The 17,582-nt window shown below is 31.9% G+C and overlaps 1 protein-coding gene and 1 long non-coding RNA gene across 4 annotated transcripts in view; both read right to left on the bottom strand.

Annotated features, from left to right (window-relative positions):
- LOC132904606 (forkhead box protein O-like) overlaps nucleotides 1-17,582 on the bottom strand; it is a 297,766-nt gene that overhangs the window by 265,171 nt on the left and 15,013 nt on the right. The gene's annotated exons all lie outside the window — the stretch shown is intronic.
- LOC132904621 (uncharacterized) lies at nucleotides 7,502-8,380 on the bottom strand. Its single transcript, XR_009657631.1, has 3 exons — nucleotides 8,333-8,380; nucleotides 8,072-8,170; nucleotides 7,502-7,851 (listed from the first exon to the last, which is right to left on the bottom strand). It is a non-coding gene; the product is annotated as an uncharacterized LOC132904621 (long non-coding RNA).

Here is a 17,582-nt window from a genome sequence, read left to right as displayed (position 1 = left end):
CTATAATGAAACATAATATTATAATATATAATACATTTAATATAAATAATTAATACTTTAATCATGAGAAATTTTCTACGCTGATACTACACGTATTGTTGGTTATTAATATTTGACAAAAACTAAAAATTTAATTATTTTATATTCCTCAGCTTTACCAAAAATATTTTTGTCCAATACTAATAGTTTGTCGATATAAATAGATTACTAATATGGTTCCATTAAAAAGATTGAAGCTGACCTTTTTTCGACATCGCGCGCGACTGAGCCGCGATACTTGGCACGACTTGCAGTCGCACGACTAGTCGCAAGTGGAAAAGAGGCCTTAGGCGTTATTTTATCCGGCCGTCGTGAGGTGGCCGGAAACCAACTGCGTACACAGTTACGGATGCACAATTATAGGCAAAATTAACTATAGTGGTACCGACAGCTTTCTGCAAATATCTCGGAATTAAGATCGAGCAGTGTCTGGGACAACATTTAAAAAAAGTCATCGAAATTCAAGATGACAACAACTTCCTAAATAATTATCCTTGAATTTTACGAAGGACATAATAATTCCAAACTGTTAGACGATTGTATGTAGATATAAATATAGGTCATACTATTTTCTACTATCACGCTATATACAACTTATATTAGTTATATACAATTTCAATCATAACAATTTTTATAATCTTTTCGTATCGGATTAAGGTGCCATTGTAGGATACAAATGTGAGGATAAAAAGTTATTAATCGGTTACATACTTATACCAACACCATAGAGTGTCTTTCTACCGTAACTACTTTCTAATTCTACTAATTCCATAGTCAAGACTAGTTACGAAGGTCTCTTCCAATTAAAAATAAAACCTAGAATAAATCACTTAAATTCAAATGTTTGAACAACTCCATTTGCATACACGCACACGTTTCCAGACACTTTGCTGGATTTGTGCTAGATATATGTGAATATTACTGCCTGAGATCATGAAGATAGTCTTCCTATCACGTTAGAGGAATCTTCTTTATATTACATTCAAAACTAAAGAACCTAAAGATAATAAGTTATTCATATACCAAAATAAATTCACAATTGTTAAAAAAAATATTCATACGCCGTTACGTTTTTTATAACGTTTATTACTACTACCATTCGCCTAATTAATTAAGTATAAATACGTATAGCAAATTACGTATCATTTGATAGTACATACTTAGTAACACTTTCTAGTAATACTTTTATGTAATTACATTTTAAAAATGAAATGTATAACCTGATAGAAAAACGTTTCACTAGAGAAAAGGGAGTATGTGCTAATACTTTTTGTAATCACCATAATTACATTACATCTTGTCAAAGATGAATTAAATTCTAGATAGTCTTGAACAGTTCTGTATACACAAGCTCTAGGAAAATTCCAAATAAAACTCAACTCCTCTAAAAATGACGAACGCTTCTACATTGGTTTCCACTTATCTAAAAATTTGTTGTTTCCAACAACACCAAAAACAAATAAAAGAACGTTCCGTTTTCAAAGAAACCACGCGTAAGTCGTCTACGGGCTCACGAAACGTATATGCGCCTTTGGACAGTTCGTCTTCGCACTCCCCTCCAGCGAGCTCGTAGTTGACTTTGACCCCAAGCAAGCGAACTCGAGCGAGACGTAGGCGCGCGATCGGTGACAAGAGGAACGTATAATTATGTACAGACGAACTGATATATACACAGACGACTACGTCGATCGGAGCGTGTATTTCCACGCGCATACGCGCCAGCAGCGCGCGAGCGAGGAAGCGAACGAGTCGGTGGAATTGCGACGACCGCGAAGCGTGAGTAGAGAGCTTGGTCGTGCCCCTCTCGTCGCACGCGACGATTGGTCCACTACTCTCTGTCTGTATCTACTGCGGTAGCACTCAACGTATTTACTACGCACCAGCGGAATAGAAGCGATGTACAGTCTTGACAAATAATCCGCAACTTGGCACCGGTGGATACGCATCTCCGACGCGGTGCGATTGTAATCGCGGATTGAGCCAATTATAGATCGGTCCACTGTGGATCGGAACATACTCCGATCTCAACGGAGGTAAACGATTGCAATCGTAAACTACGCTATCGCTCAAAAGTATCTGAACATTTACGGTGGCCCACGAAAGTATTTCAATACTTAATAACAACTTTTATAAATATGTATTATCCAAATACTTATTATATTATATACAAATTTGCATTATCCAAAATACTTTGAAACTTCAGTATTATTGTAATGATATATGACTACCATGATTATATTTCTAACGAATTTGAAGCGAATTTGAAAATACACATATATAGAAGTTATAAGATATTCACAATTGCAAACATATGTATGCTGAGTTGTTCCGAAATTTTATCAGCAAAATGTAGGAAAAATTTGAAATTATTGTATCTTTATAGAATTAGAATGTATTGAATAGCTTCGTGATCACTTCCTGTATTCAACACTTGATGATATGTGGTAGAAATTCAATACATTCCACTGCTCTTATATTCTACTCATTTTATTATAAATCTGTTATTTCTTTCACATCATACATGTATCTATCGAGCTGAAAATCATAGCACTGTAAGTCAAAATTTTGAACATTTGAATTTAGTATTTCAACTTTTAAAAGCACCACTCCATACGTTTTGCAATTCACTAAATTACGTTTTTATAATTTGAGAAAATAGACTGAATTTTTTATTACGCAGAACGATATTTTATAAAGATAACAGTATTCTGATTTACACCATAATTATTTTGAGTCTTCAATATGTGTCTCTTAATGTAAAATATTGAACAGAATAAAATTTATTAGACTTTTCAAATAGATACAGGGTGGCAGAAAGTGCCACCATGTGAAAAAATAAGTCAAAAATACAGAATAAAATTTTTCCTGATGAAAATGACGCTTCGTTTTTGAGAAAATTGAGTTTCAAAACCCAAGTATGCTTTAATTGGGCTATGTATCGACTAGTTATGTGTACACAATCAAGAGATTATTATACATAAGAAAATAAATCAAGAATGCAGAATAACATTTTTCCGTTTCAAGAAAATAAACATGTTTAATTAGGAACTGGTCTAATACATATACACACATGATACATTACCAAATTTATTTTTTTTTTTTTTTTCAAAACGAAGCATTTTATGAAGAAACTTTATTTTACATTTTTTACTTATTCTCAAATATAGTTTGAACGCTTGTCGATTATTTACTCTTGTGCAATCCGGAAGTAGCCAAATTTAAGTATACCTGTGGAATCGTCAAAATTGATTTTTTCGAAATCGGAATCTCAGATGAAAACGTGTTATATCAAATTCTTTTCTTATTTTTTCACATAGATTCATTTCACCTCCGGTTGTACTACGATTACCGCTTCAACCTGTATAACGAATAGTTGTCTAATACTTATAACCGACAGTGTACAGTTCCATTTGTAAATATTAGGACATCTGATAATTCCATATGAAACGTGACAATTAATCTAAATTATTAGACATAATTGTTCTCTGATAATTTCGTAATCATACAAGCGACCCAATATTTGTATGTGTATTATACACACTAAAAATTTGCTTCATTTGTATATTGGGAAAACTTGCAGTAATTATAATTATGTTTTGTAACATAAATCCTGTTAACAAAAATTTGATAAGAAACTTCAAAAAATCCACTATAGAGAAGTGTCAAAATATTATTGATCAAAATATTAATCAAAGTAGTGAGCAAGAGATGTAATAGATATAGATAACAAACATTCGAATTTTATTATTAGGTTGTCCGAAAAGTATCTTTCTTTTACAGACCCGTCTTTTACAACGATGCATCTTTGTACAAATATGAAACCTAATCTGTCGAACGTTGTAATCTTTATCTTAATAGAACAAAATGGATCATAGGTAATTCGATAAAATAATATAAAACGAAAAATGTTATGCATCCATTATTTCCTTATAAAACGAAAGAAACCTTTTGGACGACCTAATATATCGAATTGATGAGATTACTATTGCAATAATAAATGTATGGGTTATTTATAGTCAAACGTTTCCAAGAGGATGATAATTATAAAATGTCTGAATAAGTTCTTGTTAATTTTTCAGGCTTATTTAAGTTTCCGTAAGTTTCCTAAGACCTATTGGTAGTATACGTTTTAGCGGGAATTTCAGAATGCTGATTTCAATAATATAAAGAATGATCGAGCCGCACTAGTTACTGATAACGATAAGTTACCATAGGGGAAGTATCTTCGACAAATGTTTGTTGCCAGAAGCTTATCAGATCGCGTAATAGATAATTAACATATTTATATAGTAACACTCGTAATATATCGACGTAAAAGCATATAATTGTATACATTTTCCCAAAGTGCCTTATCGATAGTAATTTTTGTTTTTTTTCTGTAATTAAGATTTTTATAATTGCGCTTTCGTAATTCTTCTTATTCCCGTCATCCCTTCTCTAGTCTGCTTTGAAGCGATGCTTGGTAGTATATCCAAGACATCCACGCGAGAAATACGTATTTCCTATGTTTACACTATATCGAAAATAACGCAGATTTGCATAACCTAGATAAGTGTTTAGTTACACATTATTATACCCTTATATATATTATAATATTATATCCTTTTGACGCGATTACCTCGCTTCATGACCGTTGACCGAGGAAATCTTGAAATGTTTGAAATAGTCGTTAAATATCGGCCCATTTGTTAAACATGATGAAATTCATCCATATGACTGATTCGCAATATTCCTGTGCAATTATTTCCATGAATTAGAGACTGTCATTTTTCGTTTAATAGCTATATGACAACACTATTGTATAGAAAAGGTGTTAATATGGTATATTATTATCTTTTGCAGGCGATTCTTCAGAAATTAATGAACTAATTAACTAAAACCATATATGTATTACCTTAATCTAATACTCGTTTTTTTCTTTGTTATATCTAAATAAATGAAAATCTTCAACGAAATAAAAAGTAACTGAGAAAAGAAAGATAATATTATTTGCATAACCTACTGATATACGCATGTATGAATATAATAATATTTATTTCCACATTCGTTTTGAACTCACAATGCATCCGATTGACATAAAATACATATCTCATAAAAGTGAATAGAATATATTAACAATATCTTTTCTAATCTCTTAACTCATCGTTTTGCTGTGAGAGAACGAAATTATTCAGAAAATCTGTTGTCTGAATGAAATGAAAATTCTTCTTGATACTGAATTCCATATTACTTTCATTCAGAATTCCAAATTATCATCAAACCTAGGTTTCATTTCTATTTACTATATGTATTTATATTCAATATTTAATATTTATAGTTAATTAAGTTCATGCACCTTACTATTATCACAATATTGCCATATACCACAACTGCTGCCTAATATTAAATATTTATGAATGACTAATAGTCAAAGAAGTTAAAAAGGCCTTTGAAGATGATGTAAATATCTGAAATTATGACACGAAACTAAGTATGCTTGAAATTTATTTACTTTCACTTTTATTTCGTTATGTATTTAAATTGCATATAATTGGACAATATATGTCCCTTAAAATATATACTCTTTTTATTATAAAGTTTCAGGAGTTCCAATATTTACAGGGTTCTGTACATATCACTATCTTCTCCTATAGCATCGAGTATTACCTTCGCAATATTTATAAATTAAGATGAAAAGCTTAAAGAGAGCAGAATTCGTATGGTTCGTCGATAAAGAAACAATATTATTTACAACAAAATATATATAATTACATATACAAAATACATATCCTTCGTCGCATAATGAATTCGACAGGCGTTGAATTAAGATAGCGAGCATGGTTGTAGTTGATAGAATCAATGTTTATCAGACTATTATAAATTATTGTATCTTCTAACAAATAAGATCGCGGTATGATAAGAGTAACAACGAACAGGCATTGAAATTTCAACGTGTTACGATATTTGTACAGTTGCTTCGCCACATAATATGCAAAATATGGGCGACCGATTGCCGTCAGTGACGTGTCTTCTGCATTTCTTCGAAATCGTTGAACCTTGCTGCAGTTCGAACTTTTTACGTCCCAACCTAGGTTTTGTTTTATGCGGGAAAAAGATATTTATTGTTTCACCCTCATAAAATTAATGGTACAGTTGTACCAAGACATAATTTAAGAAAATAACTGGATTGTTATAACTTTTTTGACATCACTGAAACTTATTGGGATTTGGGATTCCATTATAAATAGAACTACATATGCCATTTAAAAAAATACGATTAATTATATTTACCACACCTTTCAAAGTATCTTTTCATATTTTGGATGTATTATAGCGTGTACTGTTTTATATATTAACATTATTCTTAAACCGCCCATCGCCTCGTAAGAAGATTAAGAAAAATATACCAATAACTATTCTTCCTCAAATTTAATAAATTACATTTTTCTACAACTTTCCTACAAATAGAAAATTTTTAATAGAGAAATATGATTCGATCGGAAATTTGCCCAAAGAACGCAGCTACATTGATTTCCCTTCTTGTCTACGCGAAGTTGCCTTGTAAATATCATCGATAATAAACGCGAAAACTTGAACGATAATACGTCAACGAAATCGGTTTGTTAATCTTGTTTATATGCGACAGTATTTTTGTTTGACGAACGAACCTCCATGCACTTGAGTTAATACTCATGCCAGAGGGGAGCAAGAAATGCTTTTAACGAGGTTTAGACAGATAAAAGCAGTATCGGCTAGCTACGCGTACACGTTTTATTCAAACATACGCGAGCATGGCAGGAGTTCGTCCGATTCCCAGTTTCACCAATCTTCCATCCGTTGCGATAAGAACGTTTTGATAGACAAAATACTCGTGCTCGGGTGACTTTCTTTTTTTCTTAAATTCGACCTAATGTCTGGCCTGATTCCTCTTCATCACTGTGGACCATAGTTTCAAATCAGACGCACAGCGATTAAAACAAAAAAGAAGAAACGAAGAGATAAAGTTATATTATAAACACTATAATCTTACAGAACGTGTGTGACGTATCTTATTGACAAAATAGTATGAAAATTGTAGTTACGTATATCGTGGATGCTCGTGTATAAAATAAAGTTAATTATGATGAGCAATCGAAATGATATTTTTAATGCCTTTCCTATATGCAATTTTGTAAAATAAACGAAATGCATATTAAGATAAGATAGGTTTAGGATTTCGTATTTTTGTTCATATTGTATATGTAACAAACTGTCGTCGTTTTCCTTTGAGAAGAATTATCTATTCTATACTCGCTCAATTTTGCTGGAGATACAGAAAATAGATTTTTTATATACGTAATTAAATATTCGAGAACAGTACTAATTAAGCCGACTCAAACTACAATTTCTGTATTTTATTCTGCAATACTACACAAATTTAGATTATAACTTGATCTATATTTTCTCACACGCATATTTTGTTATGAACAAAATACACATATAATTTATTCAATAAATTTTTTTATTAACTAACATTTACATTCGTATATCTAAAAACCTAGATTATGATGCAATCATGGAATGGATAAGATTAAGCTAACAAATAACAACATATGGAATATATACTATATTTGAACGCTTCAGATTCTTCTCTACATTTGAATTATATATTCATATATTTCACAGCTTAGATTAACTTTCAAGCGTCACACGCACATAATATGCAGCGCTACTAACGAAGATGTTGATATTGTTTTTGAAAGTAACGTTACTACGGAAGCTATTACTTGTGGATTTTTTAAATTTTCTTCTAGTCATAGCTAGTCTTCTAGTCATCAGCTTTAAAAAGTAAACCTGCAAACATTTTATGAAGTCCAAAGTAACAATGTTCTTAAAAAATAGTATTACATAAACATTATATCTGCATAACAAAAGAGTATTATAAGTCTAATGATACACTACTTTGATTAAAAAACTTACTTTGATGAAATTAACAGCCCGATTTTATTATTTTAAATTTAAAAGAATTGATACAATTTTATATATTACCCAATTATATTATATATTTATTTACCTAATGGCTTGTCTGAGTTTCTTCAAAATTGTGTGAGTGATCAGCTTACAATTGTATACTACTAATTATATTGCATATAATTACTACGGTACACAAAACCTAAGAAATGAAAAAAGCATTTTACGTAGCGGTATATTTTTTACATTCATTCAACAGTTAATGAAGACCGATATAAATCAAGACGTCTTCTATCACAGAGGAATCATTGTAATGTAGATTATATGTTTTCACGTTAAGAATATTTAGGTATTATAGCTGTACCTCTTCGAGTATGCAGAACGTCTCACAGAAACGCTCATCAGGTTCGTATATCATTCACGTGTAATTCTAGTAGATGGCAAGTCCTGCACAGTGTCATTCTACTACGTATGCCAAGTAGCGTAGTGTTACGTGGTCTCCTAGAAGAGTTTCCAATCTTTTCCTACGAACAATGCTTCATTACAGTATGCTCAGTTCCACTGAGGTCTATCTTTGACAGATGCTAATCCTTTTCTCTTTTTTTTTTCTTTTTTTTTGACAATCAGGTATTGTTACTCTCCAAAATAATTTTTAGAATTGAAATTAGTATATGAAATAAAGTATATTGATAGAATTGATAATTATACACAAAATGAATAAAAATTTCATTGTAATTTAAGTATTTGACTAAAAGCAATTTAACTATTGATTACATATAATACGTATAGATATTTATCATAAACCTATAGATCCTTTTTTCAGAAAGTAGAATCCTTTTTGAGGTTGTTTTATTCCATTAAATATAAATATGTAGCTTTTTTAATTAACAGAGATTTCATTTATCTCAAATAATACATTTAATCACCTATTAATATCCAAGTAATATACTATATGAAACTAGTAACTAAAGCTATGTGTTCAATATATCATAAATCATAAAAGTAGAAATGTGTAGGAATACGAACATTTTATGTTGTACTAGGGGAACATTGCGAATGAGATTGGTGTTGTAAAATTAATAAGAACTAGCGAATGAACACATTATGAATCAGTAGCGATCTATCGTAGTAGTTACGCTGCTACGTTTATATGATGCAATAGTCAATGTATCGCTTTCCACGAATTGGAATTTTTCCTACGCGCAATCGTTTTAAGGCAATCGTATGTTTAGTAATATTGAGTAACAGGATGTCCTTCGAGAACGAATTCGTGACAACTGGAAAGCTAGCAATGAAAGATGATCGGTTCGGTCTCGAGGACGTCGTTGAGTTTCATTGAGGAAATTCTTTTTAGTCTTTCAACGTTTTTTCCATATATGTATATTGCATATATTTCGTTAGTTTCTTCAACATCTTACGCGCTTACCTTCCATCATTGGTTGAAGGATAAATGAAAACGACTGTGAAAATTTATCATTAAACGGCAACGTTACTTTTCAATCTTTGAATGATATCAATGACAAAAATTCCACTGGATTTTACCATATATAATTTATTCATCGGAGTTGCGTAACAAGATTCACTAGAAACTGTTTACTCCGAAGAAATCCTTGTTATCGAATTTGTCGTGTTAAATATTAAACTGTGGGATATTACAATCGTAGTAAACACCAGACGCGATTACCTTGAGAACCTCTCAATGGTTATCGATCGTTTGAATCATTTGAAATTACCGAAGAGGGAAAAATTTCTAAAAAAAACCTTATTGAAACCGTTAACTCTGTTGATTTTTTGACTCAATCAAGTTTTTATACTATTACAAATTATTTTAAGCTTGAGGGAATACGGAAGAACTCTTGTTGATATACAATAAGAATGGTAGTGATTCTACTACCATTAGCACTGTAATGAGAGATACGACTATTACAATTGTAGATAAAATTTCAAATTTATTTGAAAGTTTACATAAAGATACACAAATTACGTTACTTGTAACCACACACTTGGTAGAAAATGAATATATAGTATGGATAGTTGCCTCAAAGATGCAATTAATGCCAAAGATAGTTTCATTAAACATTTACGTTTATCATTATGACATGTAATGAATAATTAATTGGTTAAATAATTTTGTGACTTTTATATATAGCACTTTGCTATTTGTTTTGGATGTTACCACACAAATTACGTTACTTGTAACCACACACTTGGTAGAAAATGAATATATAGTATGGATAGTTGCCTCAAAGATGCAATTAATGCCAAAGATAGTTTCATTAAACATTTACGTTTATCATTATGACATGTAATGAAGAATTAATTGGTTAAATAATTCTGTGACTTTTATATATAACACTTTGCTATTTGTTTTGGATGTTACCACTGTGATTACGACAATCGTACCACGTTATACGTAATATTTATATTAAAAGTTTTTGTAGAACATTAAAAGCTTCTTTGCTTATTGAAACAAATGTGAAATTGGGATATAGAAATTCGTAAACGTTCTAACGTTAATCGAATGATCATCATGATAAGAGGCTTATGGCCTATATCTTCTGCAAAACTATCTTTATCCACGTTGCTCTCTCTCTTCAATTTCTATTTAGTACATTTCAATTTTTATAAACAAAGTATTATTTATACATATTACACAATTTTTATACATACATCTGTAATTATATCACAGAAGATCTATAATTAAGTAGTGAAATTGTAAATCTTGTAATAAAGATTTCCATTGTACTATATAATTTTCATTAGACAATAAGCAAAGATATAAATCACTTTTTGCTATCAAAAGGTACAATCATTGTTTGAACCTTCAACTGACAAATCTCCCATTAGAATCATGATAATTTACATTTCCTGTCCTTTATAAAATTTAAGATTCAGTATGTTGTCAACTAATTCCACATCTTTATATTTGACTTTGACATATTAAATATGCATGTTTGTCATTCTCTTGAACATTTAAGAAGCATTAATAACATATTAATAATACAGATTAATGTTAATCACATGAAACTAACACAACAATTAAGCTAATATTATTCGTTTCTTACAAAATACCATAAATTTATTATTTATTTTCGGAAAGCTTATATCATCGAAATTATCAAATTATTTCTTTTTTTAACTATTTCATATTAAGATACTTCTTTTTAGCTATTAACTGACATAAAATTCTTAATATATTTTGCCCGTGCGGTCTTCATATACCTGTCCCATGTGAAAATCATGACGCTTCAAATACGTTCGAAGATTTTTTTGCCGTATATCAACTAGGTTCAAGAACGTACTCTTCGAGCGTAGTCGAATTGCGTCACATTTCAATGATCCAACACGAAGTTGTATGCGTAAGGCGTAAATGCGTATAAGCCAACACACGCATGCTGTAAGAATATTTTATACGGGACACCGTAACTCGCCGGGAAAAAAAGAGGAATGACGTTCTCCATATAAGAGATAGGAAGAAGGACGAACTGAAAGCAGGGAGGAACGAAGAGGAACGTCCGAGAACGTAGGGACAAGCTGGTCAACCGATGAAGAGAAACGCGAAAGCGATTCAAGAGGAACGAGGAGGCTCGAGCTGCGGCAGAGAAGGGCGATTAAATAGCACGCGAGGTCAGTGCCTCGAATCGGAGATCGGGCCCAATCAGTATGAAGCAGATAAAACTCGTGTTGTAGTTTCCAGCGAGGTCTATGCTTAATGAACATTGTCGTTCCAAATGAATTTTCATATATAGCTTCTAATAAACGTTTTAATATGGTGAGACCGAAGAATAGAAATTCGTAACTTGAAATTCAACAAGGATTCGACATAAAGATCATAGAAATTTATAATATCTATGAATCCTTTTATGTTTGTGTATAGCCTAATACTTATATATGTGTGTATCCGATGTTTAGGTATGTGTAATAGTTATTCATGTATGGTTGTTCTTGTGCCTATAAATGAAAGCAAAAGCATTGTAACAAACTATTTTTATATTCCTATGTATCTTTATAAGCTTGGAAAACGTTTAGTTTATCAGAATCTTTTTCATAATAAGTAAATACTATTAAATATGTAGTCTCCTTTTCATAATTATATTTAATTAAAAAAGTATCATATTTAAAAGAGTAGTATCTTTTTATTATTAGAGTAGATAAATATAAATATAAAGTGCGTAACATTGAGTCATATATTGAACTCTGTTTTATGGAAATTATTAACTTTTTAAATACGAAACATATAATTTATATTTTGTAATATAAATGTAATATAAATAAGAAGTAAATAATTTTATTAAAATTTTTGCATTTTAGTTTTCAATTACTTTCAGGTAAATTCGATGTTCCTTTCGCATGAAAAGTGTAAACTCAACCAATCGCATGTTTTATCGCAACAAGCAGCGTATGATCAACACGTGTCATGGAACGTCACTGAAAGGATTAAAAACTAGACGGTACATTAACGTACCTAATAAATTCTACCATTTTTTTCTGACTTTTAGGTATTTATAATAGATAACTTTCATATTTCAAACTTCCTTCGATGTGTTACAGATAATTATTGGGTTATACTGGAAGTATAATCCGGGTTTTCTGTGACATAGGTATTCCAAGCGTTATAAAAATAGAGTCGGATATAATAGGATATGTACATCACCGTGTCTATCGAAACTGATAATTTTTCTATTTGTATTGACGACTAATTTTGCTTTGAAATTAACATACTCTTCATAGAGTAAATACAAAATTTGAAAGGCGGAGCAAACAACCAAAAATTGCATCACTGAGTATTTGAAGTCTTATCTTATGCGCTATATTTCTCAGAGTTATCACCATTCGATTCTTACTTTTTGTCATACACTTGATAATTTCTACACAAAAAGATACAGAAGGTTTTAGGAAATAAGATAGTATTAAGGGGCAATTTTACAGCAATGTCAACAGTTTTTTTCCTGTTAAAACCTTAGATTTTACGTATTTTTCCAATGTATTAGCCAAAGTACGTCGAATATTGGAGAATTTATTTGAAGCAAAAATATTCAGTTTTAATCGAATTACTCTCTTTCATAATATACTACATATTTAAAACAACGTATATGTTCAGAATAACTTAATGTAATAACTATAATGTAATAACGAATAAAACTCAAAATGCAGATATTTTCCTTGCGGAAGGTAAGTTGTACATCTTTCCACTGACGCGCGTATGTACATTTAGTATTACGCAGAAAAAATTTGCATGGAATCATTAAAAGTCTTCCCCGTGTTCCACCAATGCAGTGTGTCTCTTTTCCAGATGGTTTATAGAGTCGACTCGGTCAAGAAATCCTGCTAACAACTCTCTTTCTCTCTCTATACCTTTATCTACGTCTGTCTTCGAGTACACTCCGATCAAGGCCGTTTCCCGGTGCACGCTGGGAAAACTGCTTCTGCTCGCCGCACGATTTTTCATTTATTATATCTCAGCGCGAGTAACGCAACGGAACGCTCAGTCTCTTGTGACCGACGTGAAGCAGAAAACCTGGGCTTGGAGCTTTTATCGCGAAGAAACGCTTTATTAGATGCTTAGCCAACGGGGATGTAAGGGGTGCGTGGTATTCTTGTAACAACATTGAGATAAACCGCGATACAGACGCAACGTGCAGCGCACGGGTGTATACAGAGCATGCAGCGTGCAACGTTGTACGCTCATCCGTGTGCACCTTCGCTCGACACGCTGTGTGTATCTGTCCACGAAGCGCAACATACGTAACGAATGTGCGATACTCATTAGGAGAGTCAAGGGTATGTTACGTGAAGAGTGCGGTTACGCTCCGCGTCTGACATTACGTCACTGAATGTGCATCTGTCGGTGAACACGCAACAGACGGCCGGAGTTTAGCACGAAGAACGTACAAGCGCCACCGAAACGCGATACCAATTTGCTCGGCTGAAAGGGAAAACGTTTCTTTCGCTTTTTTCCGAACGTTGCTAGATTTTCATCGTCAACGCACATGGCAAACGGTTACCGAAACTCCCCTCGATTTCGTTGTTTTTGCTTTCCTTGCCACGCCAAGGAGAAAAATCGACGTGTCGATTTTGGAAAATTCTTTTTCGATCTGTGTAAGTTGAATTTTAGAAATATAAATAGTTGAATCTGAAAAAAATTCTAGCTTCAATCGCACGCCAATGCCTAGAAGTACAATGTACATATATATACAATATAACAAGTATTCGCATATCATTGTAATTTTTATACTATTCGTATACTAATACAGGATATTTAGAAAAAGTTTAAAGGTGTTACATCTTCATAAAATTGCTAGGTCATTAAACAATAGATGTATGCACTTTCTTTTGGTAATCTTTTGTTATTTATTGAATAGCATCTTGAATAGATCACTTTTCCGGAAAATTATCTTTTTTAGGAATGAATGGAAATAGCTTTTGTAAGTTTGTAAAGTATTCATCTTCTTGTCATGAGAAAGTGTTTTTTTTTTTTTTTTAATTAACGTACCGATAAGATGAGATAAATTCCTACTGAACGTTGAATAATTTTTGCTAATTTCTCATCGGAATAGAACTTTCTTTTCTCTATAATTGATACATTTGACGTTCAATTAGTAGTAGGATTTATTAAGTAGAGTTTATATACATAGACATCAAGTAATAATATACAGATTATATCGAGTTATATCGATCGTCAAAAATAATATGATGTTTCCACATCTTCCAATACATTAAATTTCGTAATATGTATTTAGTAGAAGGTTCATATGATTACACAAATTTAAGAGAATCTGATGAAAGAGAAATTTAATTTCATTAGACCGAAGAATTCGCCTCATTAGAAAATGTAGAAATATTTTTCTAACTGCCATCAGTGATTGATGCGAGTTTATTTGAAAATTGTTAACTAAATCATACTTTTCACCGTTATAAACGTCGAACAATAGAGTAGATTAAAAGTTGTAATGAAAATAGGAGATCTGTTTATTAAGCATTTAGTAGCCAACATAAATTAATGAAAATAAAATTCAAAAGTTCAGCTATTATATTCAAATGAACAACAAAACAAAACATCCTCTTTTTTCAATATTGTCCTAAGGTAATGTAAACCACATGTATCATGTGAAATTAAAAATAATCTAAATTAAAATCGGTAGCACTTAAAATTATCAAAGTCTCCGGATTAAAAAAAAAATCCAACCATTGCACACCTTGATTTTACCTGATACTTTCACTAAGTACTCCATCTTCATTCAAAGACATCAGACTATATTATTCATTGCGACAACTCATTGAAACTTATGATTATTTCATTAATTGCTGTAGAAGAAAAATTGAGCCGTAGTTTATGAATAGTAGTGAGCCTCAATGATTGCGTACGTACGAACATAATCTATCGCTTACAGCTGAAGACACAGTCGAAACTAACTGGCAATAATTTTCGAAATACTACAAGGCAGATGTATATTGTAAATAGGTACTGTTATACATTTCTTCGTGTTCATTACCAAACCATTATGGTACATATTTGAAGAATCAAAAATATAGTAAGAACACTTCAAAGCAAAATAAATTTCATTGAAGCGCAAGTATTTTGAAACAGATCTTTGTTAATACTTCAATGTGACAAAAAATAATTGGCAAACAATCATCAATTTTTTTGAATTAGTGGGTAATATGGTTTTCTCCTAATGTTCCTATTTTGATGCTAATAATAATTGCTGCTAATAGAAGTAAATCTTAGTAGTGTACTTTTTCAGAAGTAAACTCTTTGTCTTTGTTAATCATTTATTTCTTGTGTTTAAATATAGTACCATTTCTAATTTGGAATTATAATTCTTTAAGGTCAAACGTTTACAATCAGTTTTTTTAGACAGTGTAATTTAAATATACGTAAATGATTGGAAAATAATTAGAAAGTGTAATGAAACAAGTTGTATAAGATATAAATAAAACAATTGTGGATATGTAAAGTATTAAATATTTTTAGATATAAAGGAAGTCGACTTGGCTAATCTCTCTGTTTATAATTAACTTTTCCTTTTTCAACATCTTATATATTGAGTTAGAAATTATAGAAAATATGCATTGCTATGTTATTAACACGTTAAGAATGAAACAGTAAAATAATGTAATACAAATTGTGTATATGCAATACTCTTAAAAAACTTTATAGATTAATTCACATATTGGTTTTGTCAAAATACAAAAGATATGTTAGAATAATGTGTACTTTATAGATACTCACTACAATAATCGAAGAAACAGAAGAATTTCCATAATTTTCAAGCAATTGGTTCTTCATAGTACTAAAAATGCTTCAATTTTTTGAAAGTACATAGAATTACAAAATTCAGATGGGAGAAGAAATACTAGTGACGAAAAAGATATTACGTAAATCTCTCGAACTTTCTTTTATAAACGCTAATATTATAAAGCCGAATGTAATAATTTCAACTGGTTGGAAAAGTTATTCGTAGTAGAATATTGCATTAACGCAACATTGACCCTTAGTTAAACAAACAATTTTACCGCATCGATTGTTTACAACTTTGATAAACTCACAACGCATTATTTCCTATCTAAATATCTCGCTACGTTATGGTATGAAATAACATTTTTGTTAATGTGTTCAATGTTTAAATTAAATGAATGTTAATAGAATAAAAAGACAAATATCAATATTCATCCAAATGAGAAAAAAACCGCGCAGGCGTACAGAATCGCGCCACAAAGTAACGGACGTTCCCAATCAGGCCCGACACTTTTACCATATCACGCGAATCTCTGATGTCGCGTTTCAAATGACGTAAGCGTCTGTCGAGTTTCTTGATTACTCGATGGAATATTTTAATTACCATCTACCCACGTATTACAAAGTCTTTCGCTGTCAGAATTAAGTTTTCGGATATTATAATGCTGACGACAATCCATCGATACGACGATAAGCAACAACTATACAGGGATCGTTATTAATCGTTGTATAGCCACTCTGCGAATATTAACCGCGGCCTAGCACTGAGAGATAACGAGGACATAATTACGATCGACTTCACTAATCTAGCATTACACACGAGCATTCCACGTAACGACCGTGAAACATCGAGCCCATCGTGAAATACGGTCACGCGAGAGATACTACTTGCTTGATCTCTTGATCGCTTTCGAATACAAAATTCTCGCCGATTACTCGCCAAGCGTCCGAAACGGCGCGGCGCGGCGTGTCGGTAGACAATGCGTGAAAGGTGGTGTTGCGCTTCCGCGAACATTGGAGTTACTGGCAAGAGAACAGCGAAACGATAATTGCACTTATTCGAGGGTGACCCGTGGAAGAAATTCAAATAACAAAAACCTGTCACCTAAGGCACACCTTCCAGAGTCACTGAGAAAATTGCCCAGGACGAGAAATTCTACGAGAGAAAGGTAAACCGGTGTTTTGACGACGGATCGGGCGAGGCTATAAAGCACGACCGGCATTATTCTGTCGCAATTTATGGTAAGTGGAAATCACAGCCTTGCTCCAGGCAAGGTAAATAGAGTGTCGACCAATGCGTTCGGTGAACACTGACAGCTGACGGAATGCGTTTTAGAAACAGAACAGGAATTCGCCTTTATATTCGCCGCGATTT

Source organism: Bombus pascuorum, chromosome 2 (assembly GCF_905332965.1).
Source record: "Bombus pascuorum chromosome 2, iyBomPasc1.1, whole genome shotgun sequence".
Classification (NCBI taxonomy): domain Eukaryota; kingdom Metazoa; phylum Arthropoda; class Insecta; order Hymenoptera; family Apidae; genus Bombus; species Bombus pascuorum.
The sequence above is the reverse complement of the archived record's forward strand: the minus strand, read 5'-3'. Positions and strand labels throughout refer to the sequence as shown.